Source organism: Gorilla gorilla, chromosome 3 (assembly GCF_029281585.2).
Source record: "Gorilla gorilla gorilla isolate KB3781 chromosome 3, NHGRI_mGorGor1-v2.1_pri, whole genome shotgun sequence".
Lineage (NCBI taxonomy): Eukaryota > Metazoa > Chordata > Mammalia > Primates > Hominidae > Gorilla > Gorilla gorilla.
This window is the reverse complement of record NC_073227.2, coordinates 18,604,668-18,628,403: the sequence shown is the minus strand read 5'-3', so window position 1 is coordinate 18,628,403 and position 23,736 is coordinate 18,604,668. Positions and strand designations below refer to the sequence as shown.

General features: G+C 40.0%; 1 long non-coding RNA gene across 2 annotated transcripts in view; it reads right to left on the bottom strand.

Annotated features, from left to right (window-relative positions):
• LOC129532915 (uncharacterized) overlaps positions 1-23,736 on the bottom strand; it is an 87,734-nt gene that overhangs the window by 5,748 nt on the left and 58,250 nt on the right. For both annotated transcript variants that reach the window (XR_008678850.2, XR_010133206.1), the window contains exon 2: positions 991-1,145. This is a non-coding gene — a long non-coding RNA (uncharacterized lncRNA). The remainder of the gene's footprint in view (positions 1-990; positions 1,146-23,736) is intronic.

Sequence of the window (23,736 nt, the reverse complement as noted above, 5' to 3'; positions counted from 1 at the left end):
AACTTTTGTTATTTTGAAGGAAACACCTTCCTCCTGGAAATCTAATACCTCCTATTTCCCAGATCTGTGCAGCAGATGGCAGTGTTCAATTAGTCAAAATAAAGTTCTAGCCTATGGACTTGCTGTTTAGTTCTAAATTGCTCCATGACCCCTCAGTGCTTCCTGGTGGTACTTTATAAACTGTCAGCTATTTTAAATAGTATCACTGTATTATCAAAGTCACCCAGAGTGCCAGGGGAGATGTGAATTGACTTCACAGTAGTGACAGGAAACTCAAAGTCGAGTGCAATATGAAAGTCGCAGAAGCAGTAAGTGGCTGACCCAGAACCCAGGTCTTCTGGGTTCAGTGTTAGCACATCACACCTCTGTGAATTAAAGGAGTTTTAAAGATGGGGATGTTTATTTCAATCTTCCTCCTACATGAGAAACTCTTGTCCACTGGGCCACACCCCTGTCCAGCCTTCCTCCCTACCTCCCATTATGTGTTCTATGTTGCTATACTATCTCAAAACAACTATTCTAAAGCAGTTTAATGACAATAGGTGTATTCAAGCAGAAAATATAAAGGAGGGAGAAATTAAGTCCTGTGATATCAGTCTTTCTAGGCATTAACCCAACAGGGTTATTTTTTGAGAGCTTTTATGAAATCAATTCTATTTATCTATTGGTAATTTAGCAATATCCTTTTGCACTTTTAAGTGGTTGCTCTAGGAGTGACACTATCTGTCCTCAACTTTTTACAGTCTACTTAGAGTTGATATTTAGGCCCATTACAAAATATGTAGAAATCTTGTAAATATGTATTCATTTATCTACCACTATCTTTTTTGATATATTTATTATGTGTATAACATCAATGTACATTATAAACTTCATAGGACAATAATAATTTTTGCTTTAAAGAGTATTGTGTATTTTAAAGGAAGAGGAAAAGGTCTTTACCATTTAGTTGTCAATTAAGAATAACAATCTAATTACCCATATACTTACCATTTCCAATGATGCCATTCCTTCCTGAAGATTCAAGTTTTCCTCTGGTATTCTTTCCCTTCAACCTGAAGAAACTACGCTGGCATTTCTTGTAGTATGGGGATGCTGACGACAAATTCTCAGTTCTCTTTTATCTGATAATGTCCTTATTTCATCTGGAAGGACAATTTTGCTAGATATGGAATTCTGGATTGACAGTTGTTTTTTCAACACTTTAAAACACTGTTTACTTCTCTTTTGGCCCCCATAATTTCTGATTAGAAGTTGGTAGTAGTTATAATTATTGCTCCCTATATATTGCATGTTTTTCTCCGTATGATTACATCTATCCCTGGCGTTCCCCAGTCTAAGATGTGCCTCGCCATGATTTTCATGTGTTTATCCTACTTAGGGTTTGCTGAGCTTCTTAGATCTGTACAGTTATATCTTTCCCTAAATTTGAAAATGTTTCTGTTGTCATTTCTTCAAATATTTTTACCTGCAATTCTCTGTTTTCTCTTTAGGACTCCTGTTACCTAGATATTAGCTTTTTCAATATTGTTCCACAAGTTCCCGAGGCTCTTCATTTTTCCAATATTTTTCCCTGTTCTTCAGGTTCGATAAATTCTATCATTCTATCCTAGAAGCTATCAACTCTTATTGCTTATAGGAGTTTTCTTTTTCTCTGGAAGCTTTACCAGGTCTTTAATTCTATGGAAAAGTCTTGACCCCTTGACCCATCATGGGCACAGGCCATTATGCTGCTGTCAGGAGCTATTTCCAAAGACCTCATTGACTAATATCAGGAGGAAACCAAACCAAGTACCAAATTAATACATAGCAGAAGCTATTCACAAACTTAAAGATGACCTACAAGTTCATTCTCAAGGAGATCACAGTCATGACTGCAGCAGTTTCCCAATTACAGAGCCTCTCAAGTGCCTTATTTCCACTGGGCAGTGAAAAAGAAAACCTTGAGTTCACATAATCTAGTATACTTGCCACCTCTTCATTTAAATGGTCTCTTAACCTAGCTCAGTTACTGCTTTGATAACTCAGTGAATTCTCACTCTTACAGAGTTTGACCTCTTCTTGAAGTTCTCCAAAAGAAAATCTGAAGACTCCAATGAAATGTCCATAAGATCCTGGTGATGGGGATGGGAGACACAAGATCTTTGCACCCTCCATGGTCTTGCTCTGGATTCTCCCTTTACAACAGAGTAGTAGGACTGGGCTGCTCTCTGGACTCAGAAGAGTGATTCATCCAGTTTAGATTTTGGGGAGAATATATGGTTCCAGAAATTTTGTTTGAAGGCCCCTGTAACTAATGGCATTCCACTTCTCATTGAGCCTCTGTCAGCGCACTTTCTAAGCATTTTAGTGCCCCATTATGGCCAAGCATTCTCTCAAGCTCACCCATTTCCTACCTTTAGCCATCACTTAGCATTATATGAGAAGTAGGTGCATGCGATGTTTCTTCTAGTGTTTATAGCCTATGCTAGAACTCTTATGGAGGTGAGTCACTTCTAGTGGTCCTCCTTTTAGGTCCCTGATCAATCTGGCCCAGTTATTCTCCACTGCCCTTGAGTCCATGTATATTCTTACTTCAGGCCACTTATGTCTTTCACCAGGTATATCACCCAAATCTCTGCTCCACTGTTTTTCAGGCCACCTCTGAGCAGGGGTCTCAGGGCTGCAGAAGTCTATTTGTCATTGGTACCCACATACCAAGCCAACTTATCCAAAGGCTGAGTTTTTTTTTTCCTCTATTAGCTGGTTACAGGGAATCCCTCCCCACCCCAGTCCCCAGAGAGCTGTATGAGCTACTCTATGGACTATTAAAAGGAATTATACTGGAAGGAGAACTCCTGACACTGCCTCATCAGCAAACTGTGGTTGCTAGTCCACATTCTCCAGAGTCAGTATGAAATGTGGCCTATCAAAGTCTTATGAGCCCGGATGTAAGAGAATCTAACAAGACCCCTAGAGATCATGGCAGGCTACATGGTCATTTCAAGTACCACGATGCCATGTACCATGCTCAGTTTCTACTAGCATGTGGGCCTAGAGCAACTCATGCATTGGCATAAAAGGCAAGCACTGGGGATGGGTTCAGGTACTGTTAGTTTGCATCTGCACGCCTTCAAATAAAACTAACGCAACAACCAGAACAACAACAACAAAAAAACACAGGTGAGGTAGAGCAGATCTGAAGTGGCTAAGTCGTTTCTGGTCCATAGGATTACCAAAGTTAGAACTCAGGGATTGGGTTAAATAACATTAAATAAGGCTGAGAGAAATAGTGAGCTAGAAGATGGAGCTGAAGAAATTGCAGTGTAAAGACAGATGGAAACAGGAGAGAGACTTTGGGAAACATGGAAGACTGAGTAAGAGTGTCTTTAAATGTCTGTCTGGAGTTAAACAGCTTAAAACACAGGGCAAAGGCAATACTATTTGAGGCTGAAGAGATAATTACCAAAAATTCTCAAAACTAAAGAAAAGCAAAACACCAATCCAGACTTGTGAAACTTAACCAAATCCCAAGCCAAATAATAAAATTGAAGTTAGCGGGCTGGGCGCAGTGGCTCATGCCTGCAATCCCAGCACTTTGGGAGGCCAAGGTGGGCGGATCATGAGGTCAGGAGTTCGAGACCAGCCTGACCAACGTGGTGAAACCCTATCTCTAATAAAAATACAAAAATCAGCTGGGCATGGTGGTGTGCGCCTGTAATCCTAGCTACTCAGGAGGCTGAGGCAGGAGAATCGCTTGAACTTGGGAGGCAGAGGTTGCAGTGAGCGGAGATCATGCCACTGCACTCCAGCCTGGGCAACAGAGCAAGACTCTGTCTCAAAAAACATAAAACAGAAAAATAAAAACAAAAAAAACAAAAACGAAAGGAAATTAGCTACCAAGACACATCCTAATGAAACTGTAAAGACAAAGGCATGACCTTGAAAGCAGCCAGAGAGTAAATCATTCTTACTTAGGAAATATAAGTTGACAGTGAGTAACAACAACAACGAAAGCTACAAAGCAGTAAAATTGTATCTTAAAAGTGATGAGGAAAATTTATAATACAGTCATGCATCATATCATGAAAATTCAGTTAATGATGGACTGCATTTACAATAGCAATCCCATGATTATAATGGAGCTGTCAACTCCCTGTCACCTGGTGACATCATAGCCATCATAATGTTGTAGCACAATGCATTACTTTTCTGTTTGTGATGGTGTCGGTCTAAACAAACTTGCACCGAGAGTGGTATAAATGTATAGCACATATGATAATGTACAATACCTAATACTTTATATAATAAATGACAGTTACCAGTTTTTTACTATACTATTATTGCTAAACTATACTCCTACTTATAAATAGTAGACTGTGAAACAGTCTAGGCAGGTCCTTCAGGAGCTATTCCAGAAGAAAACATTGTTACAGGAGATGAAAGATCCATGTGTGTTATTGCCCTTGGAGACCTTCCAGTGGGACAAAATGTGGATGTAGAAGATAAAGTTATTGATGATCATGACTCTGTGTAGGCCTAGGCTAATGTGTGTTTCTCTCTTTGACTTGAACAAGAACATTTTACAAAGTAAAATAAAAAAAATGGAAAAAAGCTTATAGAATAAGGATATAAAGAAAATACTTTTGTATAGCCATACAAGGTGTTTTAAGCTAAGTGCTTTTTTTTTTGAGACAGGGTCTCACTCTGTCACCCAGGCTGGAGTACAGTGGCTCAATCTCGGCTCACTGCAACCTCCGCCTCCCGGGTTCAAGCAACTCTCCTGCCTCAGCCTCCCAAGTAGCTGGGATTACAGGCATGTGCCACTACACCCAGCTAATTTTTGTATTTTTTTTATTAGAGACTGGGTTTCACCATTTTTGCCAGGCTGGTTTCGAATTCCTGACCTCAAGTGATCCACCTGCCTTGGCCTCCCAAAGTGCTGCGATTACAGACCTGAGCCACGGTGCCGGGCTAAGCTAACTGTTATTATAAAACAGTAAAAAGTTTTTAAAAATTAAAAGTTTACAGAATAAAAAATTACAGAAAACTGAGGCTAATTATTGAAAAATGTTTACTAGATTTAGTGTAGCCTAAGTGTAGATTATTTGTAAAACCTATAGTAGTATACACTGATGTCCTCAGCCTTCACATTCACTCACCACTGACTCACACAGATCAACTTCCAGTCCCTGCAAGCTCCATTCATGGCAAGTGCCCTACACAGATGTACCATTATACTTTATTTTTGCTGCTCTTTTTCTACATGTTTAGATACACAAATATTTATTGTTGTGTTAAAATTGCCTACAGTGTTCAGTACAGTAACCTCCTATACAGGTTTGTAGCCTAGGAGCAATAGGCCATACCCCACAGCCTAGATCTATAGTAGGCTATACTATCCAGGTTTTAGTATGCTCTATAATGTTTGCCCGACAGTGAAATTGCCAAATGACACATCTCTCAAAGCATACCCAAACTGATAAGCAATGTAGGATTGAAAAATTTTTTAGACAAAAAGATTTACCACCAACATAACCTCCCTAGGACAAATTCTAAAGGATACACCTCAAAAAAAAAGAAGTAGTGACAGAAGAATGGGCTGTAATGCAAGCAATCATATTGGTAACAATTGACCATGTAAAATAACAAAAATGATTTATCTGTGGTGTTTTATTAAAAGTGAAATAATGAGAATAGGTTTACTATATTATGGAAATCAGGGAGTGATTGGAGTTAAGATATTCCATATGCCTTTATATTCTAGAAGAAGATAAAAGTAATAATTGACTTTAGAGATATTCATTTAAATAGGCACATTAACATTTCTGGGCTGAAATAATTAAAATAGAGTATCATGCTCTTGGTAGAGAGAATACAATAGTCTGTAAAGAAAAAGGCATCAAGCGAGGGAAACTAAAAATAATTGAGACAAATATAAAGCACAATAAGATAGGAGTCATAGTGGATCACAACAAATATGAAGGAGTAAAATCTCTAAACAAGGATTCTTAGACTTGTTTTAAAATAAAATTTGTCACTTATAAGAGATTCACCTAAAACAGGCACAGTAAAAAGTAAAAAGACTGAAAAAGAGATTCTAGGCAGATGCTAACTTAAAAATGCTGGAATATCGTTTCCCCACCTCCCTCCATCTCACACAAATAGACTTAAATTAAAAAGCATTTAACAGGGAAATTCTTCATGAAATTATTTCTGTCATTATGGATTTATCACATCTGGGAGAAAAATCCACATATGTATAGAATTTACTGGCATCACATGTGGCTAGAAATGTTAATGTGCCTATTTAAATGAACATCTCTAAAGTCAATTATTACTTTTATCTTCCTTTGGAACATAAAGGCATAGGGAACATCTTAAGTCCAATCACTCCCTGATTTCTATAATATAGTAAATTTATTCTCATTATTTCACTTTAAAAAAACACCACAGATAAATCATTTTTGTTATTTATAAACATTTTGTTATTTATAAATCCTTTTGTGATCACCCAGTAACATGCCCCTACAGGGGACTCCCCTCTACACCCCAAACTTCCCCTGTTCCCTGCAAAAATGCTTTTGGCTTAGCATGCATCAACCACTTGGAAATAGCAAGATAGGGAATGAGGATCAATTCTGTGAGCTTTAACTCAAGAAGAAAGACGAGAATCCACTGGAATCATGAACACCCCAGATCCCAGAGAGGAGAACATGGGCAAATAACTCTCATGATGGTGTCTGGTTGGTAAAAGTGAGTGAAGCCCCAGTACATGAGAAAGGCAGTGAACCTTCCTCTGTGATTTAACTTTCCACTGCCGAGCCAAGCAACCCAGGCCAAGGGAGAGCATTTTGTTTCTCTCAAGCCCTAGAGGTAACTAGGGGAGAGGCTTAGAGGCACTGAGAGGGCAAGACACTGGAAAAAAATTGCAGGCATTTTCCCAGACCAGGGACTGAGAGCAGAATGCCATTTTAACCCAGGCACATATAAAGTCTGTCATTCTTTAGTGACATGGCAATGTGGCCATGCAGGCATTTGAGTCTCAGGCCAAAGACTCGAGCATTTGCACTGGAGCAGGTTAGTGGCTTCCACAGCCAGAATGGTGGAAAGCACCTCAGCAGTAGGTGCTGGAATTGTGCTTTCCTGTTTCAGGTCTGGGGCAGGAGAAGAGCTGCTACAGCTGTGGTTTCTCCTGGGCAATGAGACTTGCAACCAGACTCACTTGTGACAGGTACCTACTCTGCGTGTGTCATTTCTGGGTGCCCCAGCCTGCTCCCCTGAGATTGTGGTATGTCAGGGCCCTCTCTGCTCTACCCCAGGCAGAACTCCAGGCATTTGAAGTACATGCTTGCCTGGACCAGCAGCCTGAGCTACCCCACACTTCCTGGACATAGATCATAGTACGGGGGGCTTAGGGGAAGGCCTCTCCACTTCACACCCAGGCAGAACTGCAGGAATTTGAAGCACCTGCTCACCTTGATCAGCAGCCTGAGTCACCCCACCTTTCCTGTGCAGAGATCATGGTATAAGGGGACCTTCATTTCATGCCCAGGCATATCTCTAAGCATTCAGAGCACCTGCTCAGCCAGACTGGAAGCCTGAGCTGCCCACTTTTCCTGTACAGAGATTGTGGTGCAGCAGGACCTTCTCTGCTACACACTCAGGCAGATTTCCAGGTGTGTGGAACACCCACCTGAATGAACTAGCAGCCTGAGTCACCCCACCCTTCCTGTGCAGAGATACTGATGGCCCTCTCTGCTTCTTGCCCAGGCAAATCTCCTGGCAGTCAGAGCACCCACTCACTGGGATCAGCAGCCTGAGCTGTCCCACCCTTCCTGTGCAGAAATTGTGGTGAAGCAGGGCCCTCTCCATGTCCAGGCATATCTCCAGGCAGTTGGAGCACTCCTTCATCTGGATTAGCAGCCTATGCCATCCCACCCTCTCTATGTAGAGGTTGTGGTTTCGTGGGGCCTTCTATACTGTACGCCCAGGCAGATCTTTAGGCATCCCTGGGGTACCCCTCTCCTGGATGAGCAGTTTAGGCTTTCCTTCCTACCTGTACAAAAAACTTGAGGCTGAGAAGTTTCCCAATTCCATGCCTAGGCACACATCTGGGCACTTGGTGGCCACCCAATGGACTCTCCCTTGTGCTGGCCACTGGAGGACCTATAGGTAGTCCAGCCTCACCTTCTTTGTCTGGTTCCACCCATCTTGCCTCCAACCCTCCCAAGTCTGATCAGAAAGCTCAGGCCACTGTGTACTCTACACATCACCACACTGTCCAAGGCAACAGAGTTCTCCCAGCAAAAGGGGATCAAGTATATACCCAACTATGTTAGCTGCAGTTGGCTTTTACACATAAGCATCTTCTCCTGGCTTGTAGGTCAAACTGCACAGCCTAATATAAAACCTGCTGACACAAGTGCACAGGTCTATATAAGCAAAGCCAAAGGACCTTACTCAACATTCTCTACAGTCACATCCTCTAAATGAGGGTAGCAAAGAGAAAAAGGAAAAATAATCTTATAGGTTAAGAAATTAAAATTTTAAAATCTTACCTGCATGAAAATAGTTGCAAAAATTACAAGTGCCAGCATCTCCAGATGAGATGGAACCAGCACAAAAATTCTTGCATGATGAAAAGTCTAAATGTAGTGACACAAAAAGTCTAAATGTACTGATCACACTAGCTCTCTCCAGCAATGGTCCCTAACCAAAATGCAAACTCAGAAATGACAGATTAGGAACTCAAAGTATGGACTGCAAGGCAGCTCAATGACATCCAAGACAAGATTGAAAATCAACACAAAGAAACTTCTAAAGCAATCCAAGAAATGAAGGAAAAGAAACATCTTAAATCAATCAGAACTTCTGGAATTGAAAACCTCACTTGAGGTATTTCAAAATACAATTGAAAGCTTTATCAATAGACTGGACTGAGCACAAGAAAAAATTTAAGAGCTCAAAGACCAATCTTTTGAACTAACCTTGGCAGACAAAAATTTAAAAAAGATTTTAAAAAAATGAACAAATTCTGAGAAATATGAGATTATATAAAGCAACCAAACCTACAAATTATGGCATTCCTGAGAGAGAAGGAGAAAAATAATCTGGAAAACACTTAAGAAAATTTCTCTAATCTGCTACAGAGGTAGACATCCAGACAAAAGAAATACAGAGAACACCTGCAAGGTACCATACAAAATGAACATCACCAAGGTATATAGTCACCAGACTGTTTAAGGCCAATGCTAAAGAAAAAATCTTAAAAGCAGCTAGATAAAAGGTCAGATGACATACAAAGGGAGCCCCATCATGTTAACAGTGGACTCCTCAGCAGAAGCTTTACAAGCCAGTAGAGATTGGAGGCCAATTGTAGTATTCTTAAGGAAAGGAAATTTTGACCAAGAATTTCATATCCTGCCAAACTAAAGCTTCATAAGCAAAGGAGAAATAAAATTTTTTCCAGATAAGCAGGTGCTAAGGGAATTCATTACAGCTGAACTAGCCTTACAAAAGATCCTTAAGAGAGTTCTAAACATGAAAAAGAATGAATGATACCTGCTACTATTAAGACACTTAAGTACATAACCCACAGACCCTAAAAAGGAAACACACAATAGAAACTACAAAGCAACCAGCTAACTAACTTCATGATAGGATCAAAACTTCATGTCAATATTAACTTTTATTGTAAACAGTCTAAATACCCCATTTAAAAAGGCACAGAGTTGCAAGTTGGATGAAAAACCAAGACCCATCCAACTTCTGTCTTCAAGGGACCTGCCTCACACATAATGAAGCCCATAGGCTCAAAGTAAAAAGTTGGAGAAGGAAAAAAGAGCAGGGATCACTATTATATCAGATAAAACAGACTTTAAACCAACAACAGTGAAAAAGGACAAAGGCAGGCATTACATATCAATAAAGGGTTCAATTCAACAAGAAAAATATTCCAAATAGAACTATTCCAAATACGTATACACCCAATGTTGGAGCACCCAGATTAAGAAAACAAGTACTTCTAGACCTATGAAAAGACTTAGACAGCAATATAACAGTGGGGGACTTTGACATCTCACTGACAGATCACTGAAGCAGAATACTAATAAATAAATTTTGGACTTAAACTCTGCACTTAACCAATTGCTCCTAATGGACATCTACAGAATATGCCATCCATCAACCAAATATACGCTCTTCTTATATGCACCTAGAACACACTCGAAGATTGGCCACATGCTTAGCCATAAAGCAAGTCTCAAATTAAAAAAAAAAAAAAGAAAAGAAACACCAAATATACTATTGGATCACAGTGGAATGAACAGAAATACCAAGAAGAGCTCTCAAACACTACACTGTTACATAGAAATATAAACAACTTGCTCCTGAATAACTTTTGGTAAACAACAGAGGCAGAAATTTAAAAGTTCTGTGTAATAACTGAAAACAGAGAAAACATACCCAGAATCTCTGGAATGCAGCACATACACTGTTAAAAGCAAAGTTTATAGTGCTAAACGCCTATCTCAGAAAGTTAGAAAGATCTCAAATTAACATCATACTTAGAGGAACTAGAAAAACAAGAACAAACTAACCCCAAAGCTAGCAGAATAACTAAAATTAGATCAGAACAAAACAAAATTGAGAACCAAATATCTGATCAATGAAACCTAAAGTTGGCTTTTTTGAAAGGATAAACAAGATCGATAGACTGCTAGCAAGATTAACAAAGAAAAAGATACAAATAAGCACAATCAGAAATGACAAAGATTACACTACAACTGATCCAATAGAAATGCAAAAGATACTCGAGACTATCATGAACACCTCTATGCACACAACTTAGAAAATCTAGAGGAAACTGGCTGGGCGCAGTGGCTCATGTCTGTAATCCCAGCATTTTGGGAGGCTGAGGCAGGCAGATCATGAGGTCAGGAGATTGAGACCATCCTGGCTAACACGGTGAAACCCCATCTCTACTAAAAATACAAAAAAAAAAACAAAACAAAATACAAAAAAAAAATTACTAAATACTAAGAATACAAAAAAAAAAAAAAAAAAAAAAAACATTAGCCAGGTGTGGTGGCAGGTGCCTGTAGTCCCAGCTACTTGGGAAGCTGAGGCAAGAGAATGGCGTGAACCTGGGAGGCGGAGCTTGCAGTGAGCCAAGATTGTGCCACTGCACTCCAGCCTGGGCGACAGAGCAAGACTCCGTCTCAAAAAAAAAAAAAAAACAGAAAAAGAAAAAAAAAAAAGAAATCGAAATCTGGAGGAAACTGATAAATTCCTGGAAACATACAACCTTCCAAGATAGACTGAGAAAGAAACTGAAGCCCTGAACAGACCAAGAGAGTTCTGAAATTAAATCAATAATCTACAAACCTACCAACCAAAAAAGACAGCAGACCAGAAGGATTCACAGCTAAATTCACATCTAAATTCTACTAGACATACAAAGAAGAGCTGGTCCCAATTCTATTAAAACTATTCCAAAAAATTGAAGAGGAGATACTCCTCCCTAATTCAATCTATGAAACACCACTCTGATACCAAAATGTGGCAAAGATGCAACAAAAAGAGAAAACTACACACCAATATCCCTGATGAAAATAGGAGCAAAAAATCTCAACGAAATGCTAGCTAACCAAAATCAACAACACATTAAATGTATCATTCATCATTACTAAGTTGGATTTATCCCAAGGATGCAAGGATGGTACAACATATGGAAATCAATGTGATATATTAACAGAAGGGACAAAAATCATATTATTTCAACTGATGCTGAAAAAGCATTTGATAAAATTCAACATTCCTTCATGATAAAATCCACCAAAAAACTGGTTATAGAAGGAACATACCTCAGTACAATGAAAGCCATATATGACAAATCCACAGTATCATACTGAACAGGAAAAAAAAAATGTCGTTCCTCTAAGATCAGGAACAAGACAAGGATGCCCACTTCCACCATTGTTAACATAATACTGGAAGTCTGAGCTAGAGCAATCAGACAAGAGAAAAAAATAGGGGCAGCCAAATTGGAACAGAAGTTAAATTATCCTTGTTTACAGATCATATGATCTTATATTTAAAAAAACCTTAAGACTCCACCAAAAAACTATTAGCACTTATAATTAAATTCAGCAAAGTTGGAGGATACAAAAATGAACATACAAAAATTAGTAGCATTTCTATATAACAGTGAATAATTGGAAAAAATAAAGCAATTCCATTTACAATAGCTAGAAATAAAATACCTAGGAATAAACTTAAGAAGTAAAAAATTTCTACAATGAAAACTATAAAACATTGATTCAAGAAATTGAAGAGGACATGAGAAATGCAAAGACATTGCATGTTCATGGATTGGAAGAATGAATATTGCTTAAATGTCCATATTACACAAAGCAACCTATAGATTCAATGCAATATATATCAACATACCAATGACATTCTTCAAAGAAATAAAAACCCTGTAATTTATATGGAACCACAAAAAAACCAGAATAGCTGAAGCCATCTCAAGCAAAAAGAACAAAACTGGAAAAATCACATTATCTGACTTCAAATTATACTACAGAGCTACAGTAACCAAAACAGCATGGTATTGGCATAAAAACAGACACATAGATCAATGGAAGAGAGAATCCAGATATAAACCCACACATGCAAAATGAACTCATTTTCAAGAATGGTGCCAAGAACATATATTGTATTGGGGAAAAAATAGTCTCTTCAATAAATGGTGCTGGGGAAACTGGATATCCATATGCAGAATGAAACTAGACCCCCTATCTCTTACCATATGCAAAAAATGTATTAAATACTTAAATAAATATAAGACATGAAATTACTCAAATAAAACACTGGAGAAACTCTCCAGGACATTGGTGTGGGCCAAGATTTCTTGGATAATACTCCAAAAGCAAGGCAACCGAAAGAAAAAAAAAAGACAAATGGGATCACATCAAGTTAAAAAGCTTCTGCACAACAAAGGAAACAAAGTGAAGAGACAACCCACAAAACAAGAGAAAATATTTGCAAACTACCTATCTGACAAGGGATTGATAACGAGAATACATAAGGAGCTCAAACGACCCAAGGAAAAAAAAATCTCAATCCAATGTAAACATGGGCGAAAGATATAAATACACATCTCTCAAGACACACAAATGGCAAACAGGTATATGAAAAACATGCTCAACATCACTGATCATCTGAAAAATGCAAATCAAAACTATGAGACATCATCTCATCCCAGTTGAGATGGCTTTAATCCAAAGGATAGGCAACAACAAATGCTGATGAGGGTGTAGGGAAATAGGAGTCCTTATATAATGTTAGTGGGAATGTGAATTACTACAAGTGCTATGGAGCAAAGTATGAAGGGTCCTCAAAAAAACCTAAAAATAGAACTCCCGTATGATCCAGCAATCCCACTGCTAGGTATATACCTCCAAAGAAAGGACATCAGTCTATCAAAGAGATACCTGCACTTCCACATTTATTGCAGCACTATTCACAATAGCCAACGTTTGGAAGTAACCTGTGTCCATCAACAGACAAACAGATAAAGTGTTGTATATATACACGATGGAGGACCATTTAGCCATACAAATCAATGAGATTTTGTCTTTTGCAACAACATGGATGGAACTGGAAGTCATTATGTTATGTGAAATAAGCCAGGCACAAAGAGAAATGTCACATGATCTCACTCATTTGTGGGAGCTGAAAATTAAAACAATTAATCTCATGGAGGTAGAGAGTAGAATGATGGTTACCAGAAGCTGAGAAGGATAGTGAAGAGAGTAGGGGAAGTAAGGATGGGTAATGGGAACAAAAATACAGTTAAATGAGTAAGATCTAGTATTTGATAGCACAACAGCATAATTTACTGTACACTTAATAACTATTATATAATTGGAAAGCTCATAACACAAAAACATGATAAATGCTTGGGGTAAATATCCCATTTACCTTGATGTGATTTTACATGGTATACCTGTATCAAAATGTTTTATGTACCTGATATGTATATGTACCCATAAAACTTAATTTTTTAAAAAAGGAACAAAGATATTTAAAAGACAAGAGGTACTAAGGGTATGTAAGAGGCTGTTATAACCATTGCCTTCTCCAGCCCCTGAAGAAGTTTTCCAGGAACTTAAGGGCCAGTCTACCTGTAGGAAAAGCTTGTTTATAAACAGGGAGAACCCTTTATTAACATTTTAAAAAATGTTTCAAAACAAACACTTAAGCATTGTTGATATTTTGCTATCGTCACTTAAATTTTTGTAAGATAGAAAATATTTACATTTATAAGATACTCTCTTCCCTCACCCACCTGTCCAATGCTGGTCAGCGCTAAACTCTATTTGGAGATTACTTTAGGTGTGAAATTTACATGATTCATATTCTACCTAATAATGCTATTAATACTACTCCAAGTTGTAAGCTTCTCATAGCTTCTTTTCCCTCTTGGTGCAAGTTAATGGAATTGCCTTGAAATTTCTTGTTTCTTTTTCTAAAGCTTTTCCATGAGAAAAGCAAATATCTAAGTGTAAAATCCTCAGCATCCCTGCCGAGTTACAGAAAAACAAAAATATGCAAATTGGCATTAGATCCAGTATTAGAGATCCTAAAAGACCTGTAGGGAACTCTTCTGAATGTAATTCAGAGGGCTTGAAGATTATGAGGTAAAATGACTTAAAATAATTACATTTTAATTCTAGTTCACATAATAACAGAATCCAATTAAAACATTAATTTAAATTGCCCTTATTTGGGGATTTCAAAGACACTTATATAGCTTCTCCCTGATTCTATCAAGTGAAATGAAAATGCAAACCCAACATGTTAGATTTCATGCAAGATTTTGTCTTTTGGTTTTTTAAACAATGCCTAAATGAAATGCCCCTAAATCCTAACATTTGCCTCATAGAGCATGTAATTTACTGTAACCTACACATCTAAGATTATATAAGTGCAAACAGATGTTCAATTAAATTGAACATAATTAAACCTAGTATCTATTATTTCTCGGAAACTCATACTATATTGCAAACTATGTGGCTCTACAACTTGTTCCATTTTCCTTAAAACTTTACTAGAATAGAGTGTTAAATTTATCTGACAAATCCTTTATATCAAGGTGTTTTTTAAAATGCCTAATTGACCCAGACTAATATAATACTAAGATAGTTTAACTAGTTTTCTGGGGATTTCTAGAAAAGTAATTCTAAGAAATAATGTTGATAGTCCACATTACTTCCATGTATGATTTTCTAGTTTCTTGTGAACATATAAATTTATAACACTCAAGACGATTAAAATCAGCATACCATTAACACTGACTTCCGACTATATGTGTGCATGTATGTGTATTGCATTTGCATTTATATCAAGGTAAAGTTAACAATTAAGAAAAATAATTAACTCCAGATAACAGAAGCCTGGTGAATTAGAGAAAAGAAATTAGGCTTGATAATTGTACTCCATCTGAGAGTAGGATTTGTTTGAACAGTAGATGCTTTGGGAACTGTATTCCGATTTGTTTTTCCAACATACTCCAGATTCTCTCTTTTGGGGCTTAACACCGTGTGAAGAAGGCACTTGCTTCCCCTTCCCCTTCTGCCATGGTTGTAAGTTTCCTGAGACCTCCCAGTCATGCTTCCTGTTAAGCCTGCAGAACTGTGAGTCAATTAAACCTCTTCATAAATTACCCAGTCTCAGGTAGTTCCTTATAGAAGTGTGAGAATGGACTGATACATAATCCCACCACTGGAACACTCAAGCAATAAAAAAACAAAATCGAGTTAAAAAAACAAAATCAAAGGAGTACTAGAAGGAAAAAATATACTCACATTCAGCAAATAGTGCTAGATTTACATGTGTTAGAAAAAGTAAGCTGATAAACTTAATTGATGCATTTTGAGAAGAGGGGAGGTTGGAGTGAGTCATGAGGCACATGAAACCTACAGTAAAGAAAATGTGTTATTCTTTTTATCATTATACTTTAAGTTTTAGGGTATATGTGCACAACATGCAGGCTTGTTACATATGTATACATGTGCCATGTTGGTGTGCTGCACCCATTAACTCGTCATTTAACATTAGGTATATCTCCTAATGCTATCCCTCCCCCTTCCCCCCGCCCCACAACAGGCCCCAGAGTGTAATGTTCCCCTTCCTGTGTCCATGTGTTCTCACTGTTCAATTCCCACCTATGAGTGACAACATGCGGTGTTTGGTTTTTTGTCCTTGCGATAGTTTGCTGAGAATGATGGTTTCCAGCTTCATCCATGTCTCTACAAAGGACATGAACTCATCGTTTTTTTTTCTCTCTTGTTTTTCACTCTTGTTGCCCAGGCTGGAGTGCAATAGCATGATCTCAACTCACCGCAACCTCTACCTCCCAGGTTCAAGCGATTCTTCTGCCTCAGCCTCCTGAGTAGCTGGGATTAGAGGCATACACCACCACGCCCAGCTAATATTGTATTTTTAATAGAGACAGGGTTTCACTATGTCAAGACCAGGCTGGTCTTAAACTCCTGACCTCATGATCCACCTGCCTTGGCCTCCAAAGTGCTGGAATTATAGGTATGACCCATTGCACCCAGCTGTTGTGCACTTTTCTTAAACACATACCCAAATGTAAGGATATGCAAACTTTCCTGTCAAGTTATTCCTGGTCCACTCCAGGGCACTGAACACCTTATTCACTTAGATCAAGGTCTCCCTGTCCATCCCATACATTCTTAAATCAATATGGTGATCTAGAATCAGGTCTCCAGACATGGTATCAGGGTATGTGTTGTACTAGTCAACCCTTGTCAAGAATAAAGGAGTACAAAGCTGTATGACCCTGCAGCTAAGAGGATGAATTCCCACTGGAGGCCAATAATGGCCAAGAAAATGCCCAGTTAAAAGTCCTCAGGGTAAGCACCTCTGTCCGAGATGAAAATGGCAAGAATGAATCAATTTGAAATATGGGCATAAACATCATGAATTGAAATTTCCAAAGGAGGATATTATTTGGGTTTTCTATGAATGAAACTGATAAAAATCTTCCCACAAAGTATCCGATGGGCCTAAATAACTTCACCACTGGATCCTGCCACCAGTTATGACATGACACCAGTCACACACCAATTATTCCAGACAACATTAAAAGATGGGAATACTTATCAAAAGGTTGCTTTCCCCTGGTAACCCCATGGGTTCACTAGAAGAGGCAGCATCCTCACCATCTGTTTTAGACTGAGACTATATGCTCACATCTCAGAGTGGCCATGAGGTTTCTACTCATTAGGTGCAGGTTGCAGGTGAGCATAGTATCACAAGAGGCCAGTTAAGTCTCACTGATTGCTGACAGAAAGTTCTCTTCCCTAGTTTGGAATATTCTCTACCCTCCCTTATGGCTACTTCTGTTCCAATTCTCAGAACCACCTACCCCAAAAAACCATGTCTAGTACAGACCTCAAAGAGTCCTAGACCTGAAATGCAAGACCAGTAGCTGCTTCCACATCAGAGCCCCAGCTCACACTTGTGACTCAAGGAGACTGGCAGACCCACCACTCCCCACACCAGGGAATGGGGATATCAGAATTCTGTTCCCGTGATCAGAGACTGAGCCCTTCTTTCCCAGAGAGCAAGGTGCTGTTGTGAAGGTGACCAAGATCGTTCCATGCATGTGTGAAAACCTGCGACCAGAGGCATCAAGAGAGAAAGGCAGATGCTTCCAGCACCGTGTGTTCTGTCAGTCCTTCACCTCCTTTGAGTGGGCTTCCAAGATGCTGCACCTACCACTGACTTTAGAAACTACCGAAGATATAAATCTCTCACCAACAATGCCTGCTCTTTATAAGATAAGGGGTGACTCAAGAATATTATCTGCTAAACTTTCTAAAGAGAAACAGTGGAGTTTGAAGCAGATATAGGTCACATCATTAACAATGAGGACACATCAGTACTCAGGCATGAGAGAAGAGACGCCCTTTCCTCTCTGATCTTCGAGGTAGACCAATGAAATCATTCCCTTAGTGATCTCTAACCTGAGGTGACCCTAGAAACAGGGCCCTCGCACAAAGGTGTCAGTGTATGAGCCCTACTAAATATAAGGCAGCTATTCCTCATCCACTTACAGAAGAGTTTGGTACTCAGTTCTATTCAGAGGTAAAGACATTCAGCCAAGTCCTGAAGGAATTTCAGGCCAGAGGATGGACTGTGTACCAGCCCCACAGTGTTGGCGGCCTGCCATGAGGTGTCCTGAGAGTGAACCCAGTCTCTGAAACTGGGCTGCTGAGAAGTTTGCCATCTCCAAATGGTGCTATTATCCTGGGTGGATGGAACCAATTGAACGAAAGAATTTTCAGGATAGACCCTGAGGAAGCACCTGTCAGTATAGAGCTGCTCACTGGATGCTGGGGCTGGGCAATTCTCATTAGGGCTCCAATAGGAGGCTCCATCAAACTCTTAGCCCCAGGCCTCGCCTGGCCCTTAAGAGATCCCAACTTGTGTGACCACTGGTAACTTAAGTGACAGGATATTTTAACATCACATTGGATTAAGTTTCTGTGAAGGGTACAGCTGATTCTTTCAACATTTCCTTAGTATGTTGGATCAGACAGAGCTCCCACTGTCTAGATATGTATTCATCAGCCCAAGAGGACAAGAAACAAATTGGACACACTGCAGGAAGTCTATCATCTGGTCAGACTCAGTGGTTATCTTATAGAAATATAACCAGTCATAATCACAATCTAACATGGCAATGCCTGAGAGCATCCCCTGCTGCATCACATGAGGGATTTGTGGGAGCCACTAAGAGCTGCTGCACACACGCTCCAGGGTGGGGCATCCTTCAGTGGGAGGGGCTCCATGAGGTGCTCAACTATGAGTCAACCTAAGAGCAACCTGTGGTCATATCAGATTCTGCACACCTTGGAGCACTCAGGGAAGATGCAGCTATGACCTAGATTATTAAAATAACTGCTTTAATTACTTATGTTCCTACTGCCTGTTCAATTGAAGAAAAGGCACAGTAAGCAAAAGAAATGTTTGCATTTCAGTCACTCAAACAGCTCGTTCCAAGGGGCTCCTCAGAACAGGGTGGAAGGTAGGACGTCAGGCACTTGGGTTCAAGGTGACCTCCGTGCCCGTCACTTGTGGTTCAAACACCTATGTGTCCTCATTCTCAGAGAAACCACAACCAATGGGAAAGAAAAGGCTGTCACCTGAAGGTTCTGCCACTTTAAGATACTTTATATATCTTGAAGACAATTTTCAAGCAATAATCACATGGCAGCATATTGAATAGCCAGAGATTTTCGAGCTCAAGTGCATGATTCATGGGGCAACATCTGAGAAACCAGGCTTAAAGTAAACATTGTGCATGTAACAGCTGCCTGTGGACATGTCTAGAGAGAAATCAGAGCTGAAGTCTATCCCAAAGTAACCAGAGGGAGAAAATATCACATAGACCATGAAAAAAACTCAGATGGAGAAGATATGCTTATGGCAAATAAGCAGCAAGGATATCAGGAAGACGAGTTTAAGAATTCTGTATGCTGAGACCTTGAGGATTTGGCAGGATGAGGTCACACAAAGCCCAGACACCTGTTGTCAAACAAAAGCAAAATAGGCTTGGTATTCCTTACCGTGTTCATCAATGGTGTTGAAAATAACCTGGAACCAAGGTAAAACACTGCAGTGAATGCAGCAGGACCCCAGTTTCAAACACGTTTCACTCTTGTCTGATTCAGACTTTAGTGTTTCAAGGGAGATGTCACCCACCAAGCCAGCCTTCATTAGGATTCACACGGCTAAATGCAAAGGTAAAGACCATCCAAAGATGATGAATGTCAGAATTTTCAGCTATGGAACAGTCCTATTGCAATAGGACTGATGCCGTTCCTTTCTCACTAAAGGGCAACCCAAGTATATTAATTTATTTTCACGCTGCTGATAAAGACATACCTGAGACTGGTTAATTTATGAAGAGGTTTAATAGACTCACAGTCCACATGGCTGGGGAGGCTTCATAATCATGGCAGAAAGCAAGGAGGAACAAAGGCATGTCTTACATGGCAGCAGGCAAGGGAAGAATGAGAGCCAAATGAAGGTAGAAACATCTTATAAAGCCACCAGATCTCATAAGAACTCACTATCATGAAAAGAGTAAGAGGGAAACCAACGCCATGATTCAATCATCTCCACCCAGTTCCACCCTTGGTATGTGGGGATTATTACAGTTCAAGATGAGATTTGGGTGGTGACACAGCCAAACCATATCATTCCACCCCGACCCCTCCCAAATCTCATGTTCTCACTATTCAAAACACAATCATGCTCTTCCAACGGTCCTCTAAAGTCTTAACTCATTCCAGCATTAACCCCGAAGTCCAAGTCCAAAGTCTCATCTGAAATGAGGCAAGTCCTTCCCACCCATGAGCCTATAAAATCAAAAGCAAGTTACTTCCTAGATACAGGCATTGGGTAAATACACCCATTCCAGATGGATGGGAGAAATTGGCCCAAACCAGTAGGCTACAGGTCCTATACAAATCCAAAATTCAGTGGGACAGTCAAATCTTAAAGCTCTGAAGTGATCTCCTTTGACTCCATGTCTCACATCCAGGTCATGCTGATGCAAGAGGTGGGCTCCCATGGTCTTGGACATCTCTGCCTCTATGGCTTTCCAAGGTATAGCCCCCCCACCCACCCACCCAAATCTGCTTTCATGGGCTGGCATCAAGTGTCTGACTTTTTTTTAGGGGCATGGTGCAAGCTGTTGGTGGATCTACTATTCCGGGGACTGGAGAACAGTGGCCCTCTTTCTCACAGCTCTACTAAGCAGTGCCCCAGTGAGGACTATGTGGGGGCTCCCGCTGCACATTTCCCTTCTGCATTGCCCTAGCAGAGGTTCCCCATGAGGGCTCTACCCCTGCAACAAACTTATGCCTGGACAGGTATTTCCATACATCCTCTGAAATCTAGGCACAGGTTCTCAAACCTCAATTATTGACTTGTGTGCACCTGCAGGCTCAACACAATGTGTAAGTTGCCAAGGCTTGGGGCTGATACCCTTTGAAGCCATGGCCCCAACAGTACCTTGGCCCCTTTTAGCTAAGACTGGAGCAGCTGGGACACAGGGCACCAAGTCCTTAGGCTGCACACAGCAAGAGTCCCCTGAGACTGGCCCATGAAACCATTTTTTCCTTCTAGACCTCCAGGCCTGAGATGTGACAGGCTGCAGTGAAGACCTCTGACATGCCCAGGAGACATTTTCCCCATTGTCTTGCTGATTAACATTTGGCTCTTTACTTATACAAATCTATGCATGAATTTCTCCTTAGAAAATGGGTTATTTTCTATCGCATCAGGCTGCAAAGTTTTTTTGTACTTTTATGCTGTGTTTCCCTTATAAAACTGAATGCTTTTAATAGCACCCAAAGTCACCTATTGAATGCTTTGCTGCTTAGAAATTTCTTCCACCGGATACCCTAAATCATCTCCCTCAAGTTCAAAGTTCCACAAATCTCTGTGGTAGGGGCAAAATGCTACCAGTTTCTTTGCTAAAACATAGCAAGAGTCACCTTTACTTCAGTTCCCAACAAGTTCCTCATCTCCATCTGAAACCACCTCAGCCTAGATTTCATTGTCAGCATTTTTGTCAAAGCTATCTGAGTTTTTAGGAGGTTCTAAACTTTCCCATATTTTCCTGTCTTCTGAGCCCTCCAAACTGTTCCAACCTCTGCCTGTTACCCAGTTCCAAAGTCACTTCCACATTTTAGGGTATCTTTATAGCAGTACCCCACTCTGCTGGTACCAATTTACTGTATCAGTCTGTTTTCACACTGCTGATAAAGACATACCCGAGACCGGGTAGTTTACAAATTAAAAGAGGTTTAAGGGGCCCAGAGTTCCACATGGCTGGGGAGGCCTCACAATCATGGCAGAAGGCAAAAGGCCCATCTTACATGGTGGCAGGCAAGAGAAGAATGAGAGCCAAAGGGCGAAACCCCTTATAACACCATCAGATTTCATGAGAACTTTCATGAGAACAGTATGGGCGAAACCAACCCCATGATACAATCATCTCCACCTGGTTCTGCCCTTGACGTGTGAGGATTATTGCAATTCAAGGTGAGATTTGGATGGGGACATAGAGCCAAACCATATCACCCAGGAACATTGGGATCCCTCTGGGAAGTATGGACAAGTGTGAGAGACTGGAAATCTCAGTGTTATCCTCTAGACCCCCTTTTTCTGAGCACAGCAGTGGAAGACAGCACCATACCTGTTGTCTCATCCCATCAGAACCCTTTCCCATGACTTCAAGGTCATTGTCCTAAGGCTTTCCCAAAATTCTCCCAAGGCAGCTCAGCCTCAGGCACTAAGGGACATCTCAGCTGTGCAGAGAGAAGATTAACCTTGATCAATGGGTTGTCAGTTTGAGAGTGAATCCCAAAACACTGTTTCCTAGGGGGCACATCCTGAGATGATTCTGAAATATTTCCTGTCAGCATTCCCGGTAAGACTGAACCACAACAGCCTAGAAGCAAGCAGCCCAACGCTCTGCCCATCTCCACTGCTTTCACTGCTCCATCCTCTGGGGCTCCAGGATCACTTCTTAAAACAAATCTTCCAAGCACAGGTCTCAGATTATGAGTTTAGTGAATTCAAACTAAGACGTCGGCATTTTCTTCCATACTTCAATCAAGACAAAAAATAAAAATTCTCTCATTTGATTGATATGAAAATATCAAGTTATCTAAATCAGGAATATAAAATAAGGCATACATTTTAAAGTCTCTATTTGAAGATAAAATTATGAGCTTTGTTCAATTTAAATCTCAGTTACGTGTGCTAATGCCTGAGAGACAACTGAACAAACTTTTTCCAACAAGTAGATATAGGATGTACATGTTGACTATGAAAAAAATGATTCTCTAATTTTCAGCCTCCCACCAGAAGCACAGATGGACAAGGTCTCCTTGCTTCCTCTATACTAGAAAAACTTCCTGTTTTTCTAGACCAAAAAATAAGCAATCTCTAAATTATTGTGAAAAACTACATTCCATTGAAACAATTTCAGATTTGAAACAAAGCTCAAGGTAGCACAGACACAGCCTCATTCATGATGACTCAAGTTCTCAAGACACTGTCCAACTCAGCTTCCTTATTCTAAGAATCACTGGCTGAACAAGGACTGAAGTGGAAACAAACTCCCTGAGGAAATACCTGTGAACACAACCAAAAACAGCCAATATTCCATACCACAAGGAGTCAAGAGAGAAAGTCACTGTGGCCCAAGAGAGACACAGTGTCCAGTATCACAGAGCAACAGTGAACAAGGAGCTGCAAAGCAGAGACAGGCAGTGTCCACCTTCAAGCCTTTATGCCCCCTGTGCAGTGCCTACTGTGATGTTCTATCATCCCTGATGTACTGTGCTGGAAACATAGGAGTGGGGCTTTGAAATGCTAAGACACTGAAATGTGTTCTGAATAGAGGTAGGAACCCAAAATAGGTCTGCACATACCCATTCCTTCATCTAAGAAAAACCGTATAAGGTTGTAAAACCTACACAATAGAGCAGAAGAAGGGTCTTTGGGAAAACAGATTTTATAAAATAATGGCAAAATCCATAGGAAGTGGAATACATCTAGCCACACATCAACAGAAATAAGCTGCATCCTTGGGACATGCTTAAATACCAAATATATATAAATATATATGTGTGT